Raw genomic sequence first — 19,783 nt, forward strand, 5'->3', positions numbered from 1 at the left:
AAGATAGGATCAAGAACTCACATATTTAAAAGGTAAAAGAGGCTAGCCAACTCCCCTCCAGAAGGCTCCCCCGATTGGGCCTTCGTGGGCCGTCGGATCTGTCTCTCGGACACGTCTAAGCCATTGGATCTTCAGAACAGTCAAACTCGACTTTCACCTCATGGTTGTTTCCATTGGCCAATGACTGGTGGGCTCGTCTTGCATGCTTGTTGGCTGGGTAAACTTTGTTCATGTCCCAAGGGAATTTGCCAATCTGTTCCGCCCGCGCGTCAAAACCCTAGCTGCCATCCCTGCTCATCCTCTCCTCCCCGCTCCCTCCATCCTCTCCCATGTCGCCGCCCCTCTTCTCCCCGCTCGCCTCGGCCGCCTCCTCTCCTCCGCCGTGTCGTCGGCCCCCTCCCTCCTCCTACCTCCTCCTCCCTCCTCTCAGTCCTATGCCAGCCGCCGCCCAAACCCGAGCCCCCGTTTCCCTCGATCCCCGCAGTAACCGCATCCACAGCCACCCGCTCCTTCTCACAGCCGTCGCACCATTCCTCCCTTCCGCCCCCTCCTCCTTCCCGGATCCCCACCACGGTGCCGACCTGCAGGCAAAGGGCGATGAAGAGTGGCAGACGAGGACAACGAGGGAGAGAAAGAAGGGAGATAAAAAGGAGGCCGGCGGCGAGGCCCATCACCGCCACCAGATCCACCTCGCAACCTCTCTTCCTCCCCTGTCTGACTGTTGCATGGTCGCGTCAGGCCCATGTCGGCACTGCCGCCACCGCTGGATGGCTCTGTCGGTCCCTCCCGCTCCAAATCGAAAACTGAGAGAGCGACGGGAGTGAAGAAGGGGATCGGGGGAGGGGAGATCATGGGAGAGAAGGCGAGCTCGCGGCTGACTGGATTCAATTGCATGCTCTGTTGTTTGTGTTTGGGAAGCAAATGTACGTGGGTGAGTTATTTCTTTTGTGTGAAGGTCTCTTCCATGCTGGTCTATCTATTCCTTTGCATGCTCTGTTCATGACTGACTCTGTTCTTGTTTTATCTTTTTTTACCCTTGCAGGAGTTGTCCTATTCTATCCCTCGAGGTAAATTTGCTGGGCAATGGCTTACTCCTCTCGTGTTCTGTTAGTTTGATGGAGGAATTACCAGCTCTGCTTACAATTTGGTGTGCCTGTTATTTGGCAAAGTTTCAGGTGATCTGTAGTACTTTGTAAATCTATCGTGTGTTTTGTTACATTGGCTCTTAGCTTGTCTCCATAGGTACACTATTAAATTGCTACATGCATTATTCAGTTCCAAATTTTGCCTGACTGCCTAAATGCCTCAAGGATTAGAGGAATGATAAACAGATAATTTGCTAGCTTCTTTCCAGCATGCTTATACAATTATATTATTAAATGAGGAAGGATCACACAGTGTAGAGTTCAGCGGCGCTGCCTAATTGAGGCTCATAATTCAGTGGCGCTGCCGATTGGCTATTTGTTCTCATCTAGCTTACGAAGTTAAGTGATATCCTTGGAATACCAGAGACTGAACTAAAGTTCATACCTGAAGCTTGGTCATAGGCTAAATATCTTATGATGCCCATAAACTGGTTCTATGCTTTTAATATAGCCTTCCTTTTTCTGACACGCCTACCCTATCATCCTTAACTACGACAGATCATAGAATGCATACAAGTGCTGCAATGCACATATGCGTATGGGTATTATCTCGATGATAAAGGACCACAAGATGGTGCAGACGAACATGCTTGCTGCAGGTTTTGCCTTTTTTATTTCAAAAATCTAATATGGCTTGCCTATTTTTCATGGGAAAACTAATGGTACATTATTTAGTCCGACTACATCAGATGTTGAGCCCGATTATTAATATTCCATACTATAAAGGTTATGATTAAATGAATTACGATCTGACACAGGAGAAGAAGAACAAATATAACCATGTATTAAGGGGAGAAGGTGCTTATTTCCATAGTATAAAGGTGTTTTCATGATATTCTGTGCTCCAATGGTCTTGAACTCTTGATGGTACCAATTTTATCTTTCTGGAAGAAATGCATTTGATCAAGAGTCTTTACAGAAATAGAACTTCCACACTTGCTAATTCCCAAACCATTGTAGAAATGGTAACTGAATGGGTGTTCTTTTTTATCACCTCTGAATTTAAGGAATATATTTGCTAATATATCAATGCTCATTGGTGCCATGTCTGGTTCTTAGGTGCATGCCTGGAAGCTTAAATCTGTAATCAAGTTATGAAATAGAGTGCTGTAAGAGACACTTCTATAAGCAGAGGTATGTGCCTGCATTTAGACCTTAATTATTCCTTGCTTAGTATTGTTTGGTTTGTGTGATTCATGCTTCAATGATTTCTTCACTTAGTAATTAGACGGCGCGGTACTACAGCAGTAGTATACTTTGGTGTAGAAATAAATGATGACATGCTTTACGTTGCAGATATTTCTTTGTGCCTTGACTCTGGCTCTATGCTTATTAATCATCTTAGCGAGCTTTAGGACTTCGAAAGTTGTCATTTCGAGGATCATGATTTCCTATGTTTTTGGCCAAGATGGCACACATGAATAGTTTGTCAAGGATGTACCAAATCTTATGTTTTTCCTTCCGTTTATTGCATTTATGGCTGCAAACTGTATTATCAGATTCTAGGCTGGGTGTATAAACATATATTCCGCACACTGAATTCAATTTTTTTTACTTCTTATCGTGGCCTTTCATTTGTTTTGTTCGTCTGATGTTTCCTTTGGTGATGCTTATAGATTACACCTTCTTTGTAGAAATAGGGTCACACTTCAATCGATTAGAAAAGTTTCTTTTCTTGCAAAAGTTTTTTTTTCTTACATTGCCAAGGTTTGTTCACTTCGTCACCATTGTGGTGATGTCAGTATCTTTGTGAAATAGGAAAAGTAGATACCCATAATCTTTACTTGCTGTAAACACTAATATGAAATTGTACCTTATCCCTACGAGAGATAAAAACCATGTTTGAATTTATGTGTGCCCCACATAGGAGGACAATTCTTTAAATGATGGACACAATAATATACCCACCAACATGACAACTGTGTTAACTTAATCCATATAATCTACATATCTTGAACCTTGGCCGTGCCAATCATCAATTGATGTGGGAGTGTGCCTGATGATGCGCGTCTATGTTACAAACTCAGTGTTTCTTTTTCTTTTTACCATAACTGATTCGCTGAATTAAATAGTGCACTGGTTTATGCAACATCAACTATACGTATGTCCATTGGTTCTCTTTAATACATCACAGATAACCTAGCAAGGACAAATATTTCACTAGCAGTCCAGCAGGGGAGGACGTTGATGAATCCTGCATGCATGCATGGTTTATTTTTATGCTTTAGTTGTTGATGTTCATAAAGTGATGAGAGATGGCTTCATTTACGTTTGTTTATACACAGCAAAGACCACCAAGATCCGAAATCTGTGCATTCAGGCTACGAGTCAAAAATACATCACCTATTGGTTGAGTGTCATCAGAACAATCAAGAAGATTGCATGCTTGCATGAGTTCATGTGTTTTTTGGTGGACTATATATCCAAGTATTTCTTACAAAGAATTAAAAATTAAGGCCAAAAGATGTTATCATTCAGAACCAAACTTAGAATGGCACTAAGCTGTTATCATCAGAATTCGACAGTGCATGCCAAAAAAACTCCGAGTAAACAAAGAACATACCCAATCCTGTCTTCCATAGAAAGATCATTAGTTTACAGCCCCCTACTTGCTTAGAAACTTTACTTTGTAATTTCCCTTGGTATGAGACAGTTTTCACATCGGTCGGAAAATCAAGAGTATGAGCAACCTGTGTGTACGAAGCTCTAGGAACTTCAGAAATAAAGAAGCAGAAGCTTTTACACACAAGACACTTCTTTTTCACATTTCTTTAGCATAATTGGTACACGATCCGTGGCCATGTTTCGCATCCTGCTACAAGATTGAATTTGTGGTGGCTTCCATTTATATTTGAGCCAGGTTTATAATTTCTCATCGGGCTTTACCTCCGTGACCATTTATAGCCACCTGGGTTTTATATATTTAATTTCTGTTTCTTAGCATTCAAATGGTATATACTAATCAACTTATATCTTTCTGTTCACTACTAACAGATGTCACTAGAAGCATCAATTTTCACTGGTGCTGACATTTTCTGTTATACTAGAATTGATGTTTGTTGCTTAGTTTGTGATGCTTCAGGTCAATAATAATAACCTTTAAGTTCAGTTCCATCAGTTGCGTCTCTTTAGTAGCATTCAGAACAAATTTAGAAGCTTTCAAATATGTAAATATACTCACTAGAGCTAATATGTTAACTGACTGAATTTGAGCAGGTTGGTATGATGCTGCGAGGCATGGGGTTTGATGATACAACCTTCCTCTACGTTGTCTCCGGTAAAATATACAATGCTGCAAAATACATGGTCCCCCTTCGCCAGATGTTCCCTCTTTTACAAACCAAGGACACTCTTGCATTGTCTGAAGAGCTTGCTGAGTTTGAGGTATTGTTTCCGCCAGCCAGCCCATCAGCCTAGCTGGATGTCGTTTTGAATGTCAGATGAGTATGCATGCATTGAACTGTTCATCAATTCACATTGAATCTTCATACCGTTACTCACCAACCTATTCTCTGTAGGGGTACTCCTCTTGGTTAGTAGCATTAGATTACACCGTCTGTGTTCAGAGCGAAGTGTTTGTGACGACTCAAGGGGGAACTTCCCTCACTTTTTGATGGGACACAGGCATTACCTGTTAGGAGGGAATGCAAAGACAATAAAACCCGACAAACGGAAGCTGGTCTTATCTTTTGACGACCCAAATATCAGGTCAGTTTGAGCTGCCATTATATCGTCAACAAAGTATTACAAATCACACCGAATCAGTTTCAGTTTTGAGTATATGCTGGAATCTTTCACCAAATCAAACTGCTGAAGCAGTTCACTGCCCTTGTTATTCCTTCACCATCCAAGACTGTAGCTATTGCCTACTTTTCGAAATGCATTATCCATGTTAACAAATTGAAATACATCTCCGAGTTGACCTTCACATACATGCTCTAAATGTTTGTCCATCTTTGCTTAACGTGTAAATGGATATAGTGGTATATGAAACTCAAATTGTTTCTTTGAACTGCAGATGGAGTCGATTCAAGCACCACATGCTGGAAATACTGCACCATAGTGACATAAGGGGCATCGCATTCAGGAAACCTAATGATTCCAGATACACCTTACCAATCCCTGATTGCATGTGCCAACAAGATGGAACATGATCTAGGCGTTAGCATACATAAATGAGGGATGCATATCCTCTGCCTTTGTGCAACAAAGGCACCAAAGGCATGGCATTGTTGACTGCATGATCAGGATTTGATGGTCATGATGAAAACTGGAGTGAAATAAAGCATTTGGTGCTTCTCAAGAGATTCTGAAACCCTCTGGCATACCCCAAACCGTTCGATTCTGGATATAATGGTCAAAAGGTGCCTAATGACAATGAATTCCATAGGATCAGAAATTGAGAGGATGCAAGGGATTTTGTAAAGTTAGTAATCTGTAGGTAGTCCACCATATAGCAATCTCCATTTGTTCAATCTGTCTGTAGGTTGTAAAGAGAAAAGAGCTACGGGATTGGGTTGTAGATATGAGTACAACCTGAGTGCCTCCGATGTATATTAGAAAAACAAGGGCTAACAACAACAAAGAGAGGAAATTTTCAGTATATCATTACTCATCAGTGCTTGTTCTCGCATTTCATCTTGCCCATGACAATTCATATTTATGAGCACGTTCTTACAGTTCAGACCTAACCTTCTTTTTTCTTTCCTTGGGCACTTCCTCACGAATCTTGTTGAGGTGTTTGTTTCCCCTCTTTGTGCCATGAATGATTGTGATGGCTGCAGGGTCTTCGCAAGGAGTTGAACGCATATAAAAACCATGGATCCTTTGCTCCCCAGGCCGTAAAATGATCATAGTGATGTCTACGACCTCCTCCTAGATGTATTAATCTCAATTCCATGTTTGGTTTTATTCCCTTTTCTCTTCTAATGATGTAATTTATTTTACTAAGATAACACCATGTATCCCTTTTCTACTTTGAATGAATTTACTGTATATATTTCTTATTTAGTTTAGTTCATCATTCAAAGACGGTGGAATATTTTTGTCCTTCACGCATTGCGTAGTCCTTCATAGGTTAAATGAGCATTGCGTAAAAGTATGTCTAAGTTCTCTTTCTTCAAGTGCTTCAAGTAAATGAAATTTTCTATTTTGAATTTAATACCTTTTAATAATAATCATAATGAGAGAGGGGTATGCTTCTCACTCTCTCTCTGGAAATGTGTTTGAATCGCACAAAAAGAGTTCGTAGTTTTTATTCATACTTGAAACACGTGAGGCTCTGCAAATTAAACCATGTTTTTTTTCAAGGCGCATATGGATTTAGCAGAACACAACTAAACCGACTGTATATACATGGCCTGTCCTTAGTAAAGGAAACTATTTTCATCGCGAACATGGCTTTAGTTGAAGGTTCTTGCAGCATGAAACTATTTTCATCGACAACATGTCTTCAGCAGGTCTATGCGCCATTTGGCGCAATGGGTCAACTAGTATTCATGAAAACATAATAGGTTCAGATCTGAAATCATAGCACTCGGGCCCTAGTGGCAAGCATTAAGCATAGCAAAGTCATAGCAACATCAATCTCAGAACATAGTGGATACTAGGGATCAAACCCTAACAAAACTAACTCGATTACATGATAAATCTCATCCAACCCATCACCGTCCAGCAAGCCTACGATGGGATTACTCACGCACGGCGGTGAGCATCATGAAATTGGTGATGGAGGAAGGTTGATGATGACGGATTCCCCTCTCCGGAGCCCCGAACGGACTCCAGACCAGCCCTCCTGAGAGAGTTTAGGGCTTGGCGGCGGTTCCGTATCATAAAACGTGATGAATCCTTCTCTCTGATTTTTTTCTCCCTGAACATGAATATATGGAGTTGGATTGAGGTCGGTGGAGCGTCAGGGGGCCCACGAGGCAGGGGGTGCGTCTAGGGGGTAGGCGCGCCCCCATCCTCGTGGACAGGGTGTGGGCCTCCTGACGTGGATCTTTTTGCCAGTATTTTTTATATATTCCAAAAGTAAACTCCGTTGATTTTCAGGTCATTCCGAGAACTTTTATTTCTGCATAAAATAACACCATGGCAATTCTGCTGAAAACAGCGTCAGTCCAGGTTAGTTCCATTCAAATCATGCAAGTTAGAGTCCAAAACAAGGGCAAAAGTGTTTGGAAAAGTAGATACGACGGAGACGTGTCAACTCCCCCAAGCTTAAACCTTTGCTTGTCCTCAAGAAATTCAGTTGATAAACTGAAAGTGATAAAGAAAAACTTTTACAAACTCTGTTTGCTCTGGTTGTTGTAAATATGTAAAGCCAGCATTCAAGTTTTTAGCAAAGATTATGAACTAACCATATTCACAATAACATTTAGGTCTCATGTTTACTCATATCAATGGCATAATCAACTAGCGAGCAATAATAATAAATCTCGGATGACAACACTTTCTCAAAACAATCATAATATGATATAACAAGATGGTATCTCGCTCGCCCTTTCTGAGACCGCAAAACATAAATTTAGAGCACCCCTGAAGATCAAGGACTGACTAGACATTGTAATTCATGGTAAAAGAGATCCAGTCAAGTCTACTCAATGTAAACTAACAATAATACATGCAAATGATAGTGGTGCTCTCCAACTGGTGCTTTTTAATACGAGGATGATGACTCAACATAAAAGTAAATAGATATGCCCTTCGCAGAGGGAAGCATGGATTTGTAGAGGTGCCAGAGCTCGGTTATGAAACAGAGATGAATAATATTTTGAGCGGTATACTTCCATTGTCAACATAACAACTGAGAGATCTCGATATCTTCCATGCTACACACATTAGAGGCGGTTCCCAAGAAGAATGGTAAAGTTTATACTCCCCCACCACCAACAAGCATCAATCCATGGCTTGCCCGAAACAACGGGTGCCTCTAACTAACAACAATCCCAGGGGAGTTCTGTTTGCAATTATTTTGATTTGATTTGAGCATGGGACAGGGCATCCCGGTGACCAGCCATTTTCTCGTGAGGAGCAGAGTCCACTCCCCTTGAGAATAACCCGCCTAGCATGGAAGATACAGACAACCCTAGTTGATACATGAGCTATTCGAGCATACAAAACAGAATGTTTGTTTGAAGGTTTAGAGTTTGGCACATACAAATTTACTTGGAATGGCAGGTAGATACCATATATAGGAAGGTATGGTGGACTCATATGGAATAACTTTGGGGTTTATGGAGTTGGATGCACAAGCAGTATTCCCGCTTAGTACAAGTGAAGGCTAGAAAAAGACTGGGAAGCGACCAGCTAGAGAGCGACAACAGTCATGAACATGCATTAAAATTAATCAACACTGAATGCAAGCATGAGTAGGATATAATTCACCATGAACATAAATATCGTAGAGGCTATGTTGATTTTGTTTCAACTACATGCGTGAACATGTGCCATGTCAAGCCACTCGAATCGTTCAAAGGAGGATACCACCCTATCATACCACATCACAACCATTTTAATAGCATGTTGGCACGCAAGGTAAACCATTATAAAATCTTAGCTAATTAAGCACGACATAAGCAACTATAATCTCTAGTTGTCATTGCAAACATGTTTCATTCATAATAGGCTGAATCAGGAACGATGAACTAATCATATTTACAAAAACAAGAGAGGTCAAGTTCATACCAGCTTTTCTCATCTCAATCAGTTCATCATATATCATCATTATTGCCTTTCACTTGCACAACCGAATAGTGTGGATAATAATAATAGTGCACGTGCATTGGACTAAGCTGGAATCTACAAGCATTCAATTCAAGAGAGAAGACAAGGTAATATGGGCTCTTTGTTAGATCAACAATAATTCATTCGAGAGCCACTCAACATTTTCATTATGGTCTTATCCTCTCGACCCCCGAAGAAAAAGAAAAGAAACAAAACTATTTACACGGGAAAGCTCCCAACAAGCAAAAGAAGAACGAGAAATCTTTTTTGGGTTTTCTTTTTAATTACTACTACTACAGGCATGAAAAGTAAACTAGCTAAAATCTACAACTAATTTTTTTGGTTTTTATTAAATTTTTCAAACACACAAGAAGAAAGCTTAAAAGGAAAATAAACTAGCATGGATGATACAATGAAAAAGTATGAGCACCGACAACTTGGCATGAGTGTGTGAACATGAATGTAATGTCGCTGACAAATACGTACTCCCCCAAGCTTAGGATTTTTGGCCTAAGTTGGTCTATGCCCATGGATCAAAGCTGCTCTCTCCGGTGTACTAAGGAGAATCGTCAGGCTTCCACTGGTTGGCGATCTCCTAAGGATTCCACTGATAAACAGACTGGCGGTGAGGATCAGATGGTGGCTCCGGCTCTACAGCTGACATCTGGCTCCGGTAGGCATGAATGGCCTCCGGCAGAACAAGGTATATGCGTGAAAATATGTTGAACAAAGAGGGCGCAGGCAAGGTAATAAACTCACAATAATTTTTGTTAAATATCAGTTTATATTTGAGTGTCTTCTTCTTATCTTTAACAATAAACTCATGTGCTACCATACTCTTGTAATCTAGAACAATAGGAGGCAGCAACTTTTCCTCTTTCTCATGATGTCTGATAGGTATATTAAAGTGTGCAGCAAGGCGCGAGGCAAAGATGCCTCCGGGGAAGGGGCCCTTAGTACGGTTTAGATTTAACCGTTTAGCAACAATAGCGCCTAAACTGAAAGTAGTATCACGAAACAAGGCATGGTGCAAAATAACAATATCAGGGGCACTAAGGTTTCCACAGTTCCCGCAACCAATCAAACATCTACTAGCAAATATTGTGAAGTAACGTAGAACAGGAAAATGTATGCTAGTGATTCTCGCATCGGAAACTTTCCTCGTTTCCCTTACAGCAATCATATCAATAAATCCCTCCACATCATTACGATGTGATTCCTCTATGCTGCCCTCAAAGGGCATCAAACAGACCCGACAAAAATCATAAAGTGACATCTCCTTATTCTCATCATATAAATAAAATTCCACCGAAGGTGGTGATCTCCTAGCATGGAAATGAAAATTTTGCACAAAGATATTGGTGAGTAAGAGATATTGCTCACGCTGGTCGTGGAGGAAGGCGGTGAGGCCTGCATTCTTAGCCAAATGATAAAAATCTTCATGAATCCCGGCTTCTCTCAAGAACTCATCACAAGGCCATTCACATGGCCGAACCTCCGTAGTACGAGGGAGATTATACTTCGGCTTCTTGTTCTCTTCACTTTGCTTATCCTTCGAGCTTTGGCTCGATAAGCCCCTCAAAAATCTCTTCAGCTTTTTCTGGTTTTTTTTGAATTTTTTAGTAATTTAAAATAAAAATGAACCGAACTCAACAAGATTGATAGCAACTACTCCTACAAGTGCCTAGAGGCTATATCATGCATTAAAACTACTTTTGACCACATAAATTTGATATGCAAGCTCAAGAATAGGGCCACCTAAGCAGCAAAAATCTGCAATGAATAAAGCACTAGAACAAAAACTAATTGGACCATTGGAGCTTTGTGAATGGAGCTTTGAGCAAGGAGATCGAAAATGGCAGCAAGATGAGCAAGAACTCAGGTTTGAGCTGACTAGTGATTTTTTCTGGAGCAAGATAAAATGTGTGGGTGCAAGGATAAGTGGAGGGGACCCACTGTGACGCCCGGATAGTTAAGCTACAATGAACCTCTGCTAATGATGCCATGTTACCTCGGTTACTGTTGATAAACTCACGTTGATTCGAAACCGATTCAAATTCAAATTTAAAATAAAGTCAAATTATTATTTCTTCAAACGGTAAAAAAAAAGTGTCCGGTGGGATGCGGATATTCCCTTACAATTTCTCATGAAAGAATTAACATTTTTTTTGAAAATATAAAATTGCCTCTGGATATTAAAATAGTGGACCAACAACACTTTTTTCATTTAAATATAAACTCAAACTTAATAAATTATTTTGAACCCAAACTTTTTGTGGCAGTGCAAAATAATGCAAAGTAATTATATGGCAAGGTTTTACATTTTATAAAAGTATTTTGATGCAAATGGATAGTACAAAATAGTAGTTAAATGAATAAACAGAAAAGTAAATAGAAAATACTAGTAAAAAGAATAGAAACCTAATCTACTGGGCCACTTGGCCCATCTATGAAAACGGCCCGGGCCAAGCCCCACTTGCATCCCACCTCTCGCTACAGGAGGCACGGGTGTCGTGGCGGCCATCTGCCGGTGATGGCCGTGCGTGGCGGCCATCCACCCCCTCCCCCGCCTATAAAGTCGTCGTCTGATGCCCCCGAACCCTAGCTCCATTCTCCTCCCTTCCTCGCGCCTCCATCGACCTCTCCGCCCCCGCTAGGCCGAACCAGCACCACCATGGCCTTCGTTGTTCTCGCGCTCACCGAGCTCCTGGGCACCTGAGGATTTGTCCCGCCGATTCATCGCCGTCCACTGCTTTGACTACATCCAAGGATCGAGCTGGAATGCACCAAGTCCAACGGATCGGGGCCTTCTTCCACCTCCGGACACCGCAGCGCCATCGTCGATTCCGGCACCCTCTGCTGCTCCCGTCCCACGCCGAGCCTTTCTTGTGCTCCCCGGTGAGAACCCGCTCGAAAGCCCTCTCCCTAGTACTCGAATTCCCTCTTGTAGCCGCCGTTTTCGTCGCGACCGAAGCTCGCTGTCTCGCCGTGCGCGTCCTCAAGCCCTCTGGCCACACCACGAGCCTCTGGCCGCCACGCCCGCATCCCCCGCCCGTGCGCTCACGCCGCCCACTCTCCGCCCGCTCAGCGCCCGGAGCCGCCTGGACGGCGCTCGGCCGTAGCCGCTGCCACCGGCTGTTGCTTCGCACTGCTCTTCCTACTGCGTTCTGCCTGGCCGCTGCTGCTGGGCTCCTCTCCCTGTTAGTGCTGCTGCTACTCTACTGCCGCTGCTGCCTTACGACGTCGTTGTGGCCACCGCTTGCTGCTGTTTTGCTGCTGGCCGCTGCTACTTGCTGCTTCCCTACTGCCAGTGCTAGTTGCCGCTGCTAATGCCGCCTGTTGCCACAAGCTGCTACTGCTAGCCATCCATGGCGTAGTCTGTGTGCGTATGTGTCAATGTGTGTATGGGGTTGTCCCCTTAGGTAGTAGAGATTAGGTTAGTTTATTTGTTTAGTTAGTCAAATGTGTATATGACGTGTGGCCCCTCTAGTTTAATTTAGTCTAGCTACTTTTATTAGCACATGTGACACTTACATGTGGGTCCCCTTGACCTAGTTGACCAGTCAACATTGACTGGTCAACTGCTGTTGACTGGACCAACCATGGTCCCACTGTCATACACATGGGCTAGGTAGCACTAGGTAACAAAAGTATTTTACTGTTTTATTCTCGAATTAAAATAAATTCGAAAAATGATTAAAACTTTGGAAAATCATATAAAATATTCCGTAACTCGGATGAAAATACTTTGTACATTAAAGTTGCTCAGATCGACGAGACGAATCCGGATACGTAGCCCGTTTGTCCGCCACACATCCCTAGCATAGTGATCATGCAACTTTTCCCCTCCAGTCTGTCTATTCGAAAACGCGAAACACCAAGGATACTTTCCCGGATGTTTCCCCCCTTCACCGGTATCACCTCATACTGCCTTAGGGGACCCCTAGCAGCGCTACTTGTCATGCCATGCATCGCTATGCACCTGTTTGCATTATATGCATCCCCCTCTTCTCTCCGATAGACTACGAGACTGACGCCGCTGCTGGTGCCCCGATCGACTACGCTGTTGACGACCCCTCTTTCTTGCCAGAGCAACCAGGCAAGCCCCCCCCCTTGAGCACTAGATATCGCCTATTCCTTCTCTCTACAGCTTGCATTAGAGTAGTGTAGCATGTTACTGCTTTCAGTTAATCCTATTCTATTGCATAGCCTATCATTGTTGCTACAGTTGATGATACCTTTCCTGCAATCCTAAATCCTTAGTATAGGATGCTAGTATTTCATCAGTGACCCTACATTCTTGTTTGTCTGCCATGCTATACTATCGGGCCGTGATAATAGGGAGGTGATCACGGGTATATATTATATATCTTATACATGATACATGTGATGACTAAAGACGGGTCGGCTCGTAGAGTACCCGCGAGTGATTCACGGATTGGGGGGCTGAAAGGATCTTTGTCCCGAAGGCCCTCTGGGTGGATCTTTGTGGCGGAGCGACAGGGCAGGTTGAGACTACCTAGGAGAGAGGTGGTCCTGGGCCTGGTCGGCATTCGTGGTTACTTCAAAATAACACGCTTAACGAGATCTGGGTATTTGATCTAAGTCTGGCCACTGGCCTATACGCACTAACCAACTACACGGGGACAGTTATGGGCACTCGACGTCGTGGTGTCAGCCGAAGCCTTCGTGATGTCAGCGACTGAGCAGCGCGCGTCGGGTTGGATTGGAACGCCTGCTCTTGTATAAGGGAGGCTAGGTCTGCTCGCCGGCCCCGTACGCAAGGTGCAGGTGTGCAATGGGTGATGGGCCCAGAACCCTGCACCATAGGATTTAGGCCGGCGTGCTGACCTCTGTTGTGCCTAGGTAGGGCTGTGACGTGTTGATCTTCCGAGGCTGGGCATGACCCAGAAAAGTGTGTCCGGACAAAGGGGATCGAGCGTGTTGGGAAATGTGGTGCACCCCTGCAGGGAAGTTTATCTATTCGAATAGTCGTGTCCCTCGGTAAAAGGACGACCCAGAGTTGTACCTTGACCTTATGACAACTAGAACCGGATACTTAATAAAACACACCCTTTCAAGTGCCAGATACAACCCGGTGATCGCTCTCTCACAGGGCGGCGAGGAGAGGATCACCAGGTAGGTTTATGCTATGCAATGATACTTGGTGAACTTACCATCTACTCTCTTCTACATGCTGCAAGATGGAGGCGGCCAGAAGCGTAGTCTTCGACATGACTAGCTATCCCCCTCTTATTCCGGCATTCTGCAGTTCAGTCCACATATACTACCCCCTTTCATTGATACCAATGCATATGTAGTGTAGCTCCTTGCTTGCGAGTACTTTGGATGAGTACCCATGGTTGCTTTGCTCCCCCCCCTTTTCCCCTTTCTATACCCGGTTGTTGCGACCAGATGTTGGAGTCCAGGAGCCAGATGCTACCGTCGACGATGACTCCTACTACACTGGAGGTTCCTACTACTATGTGTAGGCCGCTGATGACAACCAGGAGTAGTTTAGGAGGATCCCAGGAAGGAGGCATGTGCCTCTTTCGATCTATATCCCAGTTTGTGCTAGCCTTCTTAAGGCAAACTTGTTTAACTTATGTCTGTACCCAGATATTGTTGCTTCCGCTGACTCGTCTATGATCGAGCTCTTGTATTCGAGCCCTCGAGGCACCTGGCTTGTAATATGATGCTTGTATGACTTATTTTTATTTGTAGAGTTATGTTGTGATATATTCCCGTGAGTCCCTGATCTTGATCGTACACGTCTGTGTGTATGATTAGTGTATGATCGAATCGGGGGCGTCACAAGTTGGTATCAGAGCCTACTGCCTATAGGAATCCCCTTCCACACTCCTTGGCCGAAGCTGAGTCTAGTCGATGAAAACTGTTTTACTAACATGGATGTGTGAAAGTGCGTTATATCGACTAGAGGGGGGGTGAATAGGCGATTTTTATGAAAATCTTCAAAACGTGAGAGTTATGAAGACAAACAGTGAAGATTATGCCTATTACTGTGCAGCGGAAGTTAGATTACACTAGGCCAGCCATGGTCATGTATTCAATAGAGTGAAAGCGCAATGACAAACAGCTTCAGTGTAATAAGGATCAGGTAGGAAGAAGTTATGAAGCCAAACAGATCATACATTCATGTTGTGAAGACAAAAGATAAAGCAAGCATGCAATGGCTTCACAATGAATAACTGTAAGTAAAAGGAAGTGAAGATGAAACCAGTGACACGTTGAAGACAATGATTTGTTGGACCAGTTCCAGTTGCTGTGACAACTGTACGTCTGGTTGGAGCGGCTAGGTATTTAAACCAGAGGACACATAGTCCCGGACACCCAGTCAAGGACACTTAGTCCAAGACACCCAGTCCTCACCGTTTTCTCCTTGAGCTAAGGTCACACAGACCTCGCGCAATCACTCAGGTAAGTCTTCAAGGTAGACTCCCAAACCTTCACAGACTTCGTTCACTAGCAATCCACAATTTCTCTTGGATGCTCAGAACGCGACGCCTAACCGTCTGGAGGATGCACAGTCCTCAAGTGTAATAAGTCTTCAGATCACACAGACAAGAAGACTTAAGTGATGCCCAATTTACTCTGGCTCTGGGTGGTTAGGGCTTTTCTCCTCACTAGGAATTTTTCTTTCAAAGGCTTCGAGGTGGGTTGCTCTCAAACGACAAAAGCCGTGCGCTGAAATCTGAGCAGCCAACCGTTTATGGTTGTGGGGGGTGGACTATTTATAGCCACTTAGCAACCCTACCTGATCTGTCCGAAATGACCCTGGGTCACTAAGGAACTGACACGTGTACCAATGGTCGAATTTTGAACTCACACGGCAACTTTACTTGGGCTACAAGTAAAGCTGACTTGTCTGACTCTGGACAAGATTTTCTCTCAAAGTCTTCGCTTGAAGACATAGGATTTGAATTAGGCATCACTTTAGTCATTCTAACTGGTTCTCTTGGACCCCACTTAACAGTACGGTGATTCCTATGACACAACATAAATGAAATAAAACTACGAAGGATCTAAGTCTTCGAGTTCCATAAGCTTCATAGGGAGTCTTCTCATGTCATTGTCTTCAATATGAATATCTTCATAAACCACCATTGTCTTCAATGTCTTCGTACATTTTTAGGGGTCATCTCTGGTAATAAAACCGAATCAATGAGGGACTTCTACCTGTGTTTTCCTGCAATTCTCACAAACGCGTTAGTCCCTCAACTAGGTTTGTCGTCAATACTCCAAAACCAACTAGGGGTGGCACTAGATGCACTTACAATCTCCCCCTTTTTGGTGATTGATGACAAACTAGTTGAAGTTTTCAACGGGGAACATAATTTGTGAGATAGTAAAGGAATTTGTCTTCATAAGTTGCAAGGGCTCCCCCTGAAGATGTGCATATAAGTAATTTGCCTTTTGAATGCAAATGCACATGGCAGGTTGTACTTGTGGAGATCCACTTCAACTTATGATGACAATCCACTATGCATGTGAAAGTATATGAAGATAATGACATGCATAATGAAAAATGGACGTCTGCAGTAAGAGATGAGTGCGGAATTTATCGTCGCATAACGGAGTGACAAACAGGTAGCAGACGGCCATCAAGGCTAAGTGTTACAACTCAAAGAAGCAAATGTAGCAAAAACGGGAGTTGTAAGCACGAAGCAAAATGTAGCAAAATATAAAGGCACCCGCCCAAGTGACCCGCTTGAAGACTATAAACATCATGCTTCTCCCCCTTTTGTCAGTGATGACCAAAAAGGTTTGAAGACATAGAGTTTTCTACGCGTTCCCAGGCGCAACAGGATCGGTGGAGTTATTTGGTGGCGGTGCAGATGAGCTTGGTGCAGATTCGACGTGTGTTGAAGCAGGTGGAGATGATGTCGCGTCGTCGTCTTCTTCAATAATCCGGGCAGACACGGTGGCAGCAGAAGAAGAGAATTCTGACTCTTCAAGGGATGGTGTGCTTCGCATCACAGCTCTTCTTGGAGGCATGGAGTCAAATTGGAATCTCTCTCTGAAGCCATCCTCTTGCAGTTCAGCTTCATTGCTCATCATGGTGAGGCCTTTCCAAGTGCGGCGACAGGTCTCGTGTGCGACAAACGCATTCTTGGTTGCCAGATTCCTGATGCGATTGACGTCTTGCATGATGCTTCTCATTTGCTGTTTGAGCCAGTCGTGATGCCTATCTTGCTTTTGGTGAAGAGCCACAAGAAGCTCTCGGTCATTGAGTGCTCGAGCGCGCTTCTTGGGTCTCTTGGCAGTTGTGTTGTCAGTGGCTTCAGTTGATGCAGGGGCACGTGTGGTGCCAGCCATTGGATACACTCGGGAGAGAGCTTTAACACCTTCAATATTTTGAGTGAAGCTCTGGTGTTCTGCATTTTGAAGACTTAATGGTTGCTTGCCAGGCTCTGGATATATTGCTTCAGCAGATGTGTCCACATCTGGCAAAAATATCCTATGGTTGCGGGCTGAGGGTTGATAGGAGATTGCAGAGTGAAGCTTGATCAACCTCATAACCCAAGGAGCATAGAACTTTAATCCAAACAGTTCTGAGGAAGATGCTGCAAAGTGACGGATGAAGAGATCCTGTGCATTGAAGCATTTTCCATGAAGAATGCAGAAGATGAGAGTCTTCATTGCACCATCAATTGTTGCATATCGAGAGTGTCCCTTTACAGGCCATAGAGTCCGCCTTATGATGTGATATATTGTTCTAGGCAGGTACTCTAAGTCTTCAACGAAGAACCTAGTTGGATAGGGTGCATTAGGAGGCAGTGGCTTCATTATTGAGAGCATCTGACTCATATCTGGCTCAGGACGCTGAAATATGCTCTCAATTGCTTCAGCATGGAGTTGGCACCCTTCTTCAAAGAATTCGCCAGGAGTGGGAAGGCCGGTAAGCTCAATTAGGTCGAAAGCATTGGCTTCATGATGGATATTTCCTGTCATCCACTCCAGAATCCATGTCTTCGGATCTCTATTATAGCCTTTGATATGCAAAGTGGCATAGAACTGGAGCAGAAGCTCTTCATTCCAGTGCTCTTCATCAGTGATAAATGGCAGCAAACCCACTTGCTTGAAGCAATCCAGTGCTTCTTCCAGACCAGGCAGACCAGCAACAGCTTCAACCTCAAGGCGCTTGTGAGGAAAGATGCGGCCTTGGTTGTATAGGATGCATGAATAATAGCTGCGCTGTTGATGGCTCCAGAACCTATCTGACACAATCCGTTCCCTTGAATAAGGGTTGTTGGAGCGGTCGAAAAACGTGTTATCTGCCCTGAAGCCGTTGATGTTGAAGGAACCAGGAGCTGATGCAGGACCTGTGAACCTTGGCAGTCGTGGGATCGGCTTCTGGACCTGGGGTCTGTACGCAATATGATAGTTGAATTGTGGTCCGGCAGCAGACTCAGGCACAGAATGTTCAGGAGCAGTAGCTTCATTGTCTTCTGAGGCTATTGTTGGGTTGGGCTCCACATTTGCTTCGGCGTTGTTTGTGGCAGCCTCAACATTTTCAGACTCAGGCACGTTCTCCTGGAGAACTGCTTCTTTTTGGTGTGGGGGAGTTGAAGCTTGTGGTATCTCTGCATGCTCTTCGGCTGATGCAGCCGGAATGTCGTCAGCAGCCTGAGCCCTTGGCCCTTTGCGAAGCCTACGGAATGTAAGCGCCGGTGGAGTTGTAGTGGGTTGGGGCTCATCTTCCTCCTGTGGGCGATCTGCCCACGATGCATCTTGTGTGATTGGCGTCAATGGACGACCAATACTGATCAGTTCGCTTGTCTCAAGCTGAGGAAGGGCTGCATCACCTTGCACATTGTCTTGGAGACCAATGTCTTCAGCAGCGTTGGGTTCGTCTGCTGGAATGTCTTCAGCGTTGGGTTCATGCACAGTCAACTAACGATCTGCGTCAGGATAGCGGACGGAGAGGGGTTCAACTGTCAAGGGCTCTGTGGGAGCAGCTCGAGATTTCTTGGTCTTGCGCTTCTTGATGATGGGTTCAGAAGGAGAGGCTTCAGAGTGTTTTCTCTTCTTAGCTTCAGCCTCTGCAGTCCGTGTCTTCTTGAGCTGTGAGGCGGTTGATCGACTCTTTGGCTTCGAGCCAGTCGTTGCAGCGGGGAAGACAATCGGAGCAGTTTCTGACCTTGGCGCTTCAGGTTCAGGCACAGCAGCCTTCTTTTTCTTCTTCGTGGCCATCCTGGGGTCAATGCCGGGACGCCCAAGTGCCTTGCGCTTCTCTGCCTCATTGTAGGCCTGCACGCAGCGATCAGCCAAAGTCTTCATGCGCTCTCGCGAACCTTGAGCTTCAGCACGCGTCTTCAGAAAGTTCTCTTTCAGCTCGTGCAACATGATCTTGAAGTTTTTCACTTCTTGCACGCTGAGCTTGGCCACGTGCTTCTTGAACTGAGCCTTTACATAATCAATTTTCTGCTTCAGTTCTACAATTCGCTGGGCTATTGCAAGTTCTGAACCAATTGCACCTTGAAAGGCAACGCTGAGGCCTATGGGTAGCTGCAGATCATCGAAGCTTATGTCTGGTGTGTCAAACCATTCATCAATGAAGCTGTGGATGACGGCGACATCAAACAGAGGCAGATTGTTGAAGATTTCAGCCTCCTCCTTGCTCTTGATGAGCTGCTCAAGTGCGTCATCTCCAAGATCCTCATCGCTTGATAGATCAATGTTTTCACAGCGCAGAACAGCAGCAGCTGTGAGCTCTTTGCCTGTGTGTGGCTGAGGCTTCTTGGGGCTTGGACACTCGTGATAAGCCTTCTGACTGCATACTGGCTTCAGGAGGTGTAGTTGCTAAAGGCTTCACTCTTGCGATCTTGGGAGAAGCGGCTGGCTTTGAATCTTTTGGCTTCTTCTGCTTCGGCTTTGGCGCGGCAGGGGCG

At 44.3% G+C, this 19,783-nt stretch overlaps 1 long non-coding RNA gene and 1 pseudogene across 2 annotated transcripts; both read left to right on the forward strand.

Annotated features, from left to right (window-relative positions):
* The first annotated feature begins 253 nt into the window (after nt 1–253).
* Nucleotides 254–2,198, forward strand: LOC147964733 (uncharacterized). The gene is made up of 3 exons (XR_015607914.1): nt 254–931; nt 1,043–1,744; nt 1,904–2,198. It is a non-coding gene; the product is annotated as an uncharacterized LOC147964733 (long non-coding RNA).
* Nucleotides 2,199–4,139: 1,941 nt separating this feature from the next.
* On the forward strand, nt 4,140–5,758 carry LOC125516693 (O-fucosyltransferase 9-like; annotated as a pseudogene). Its single transcript, XR_015609248.1, has 4 exons — nt 4,140–4,199; nt 4,362–4,529; nt 4,664–4,853; nt 5,164–5,758. The product of XR_015609248.1 is annotated as an O-fucosyltransferase 9-like (transcript).
* Nucleotides 5,759–19,783: the final 14,025 nt, after the last annotated feature.

The sequence above is a fragment of the Triticum urartu genome, chromosome 6A (assembly GCF_056163025.1).
Source record: "Triticum urartu cultivar PI428250 chromosome 6A, HENAU_Tu73, whole genome shotgun sequence".
Taxonomy (NCBI): Eukaryota; Viridiplantae; Streptophyta; class Magnoliopsida; order Poales; family Poaceae; genus Triticum; species Triticum urartu.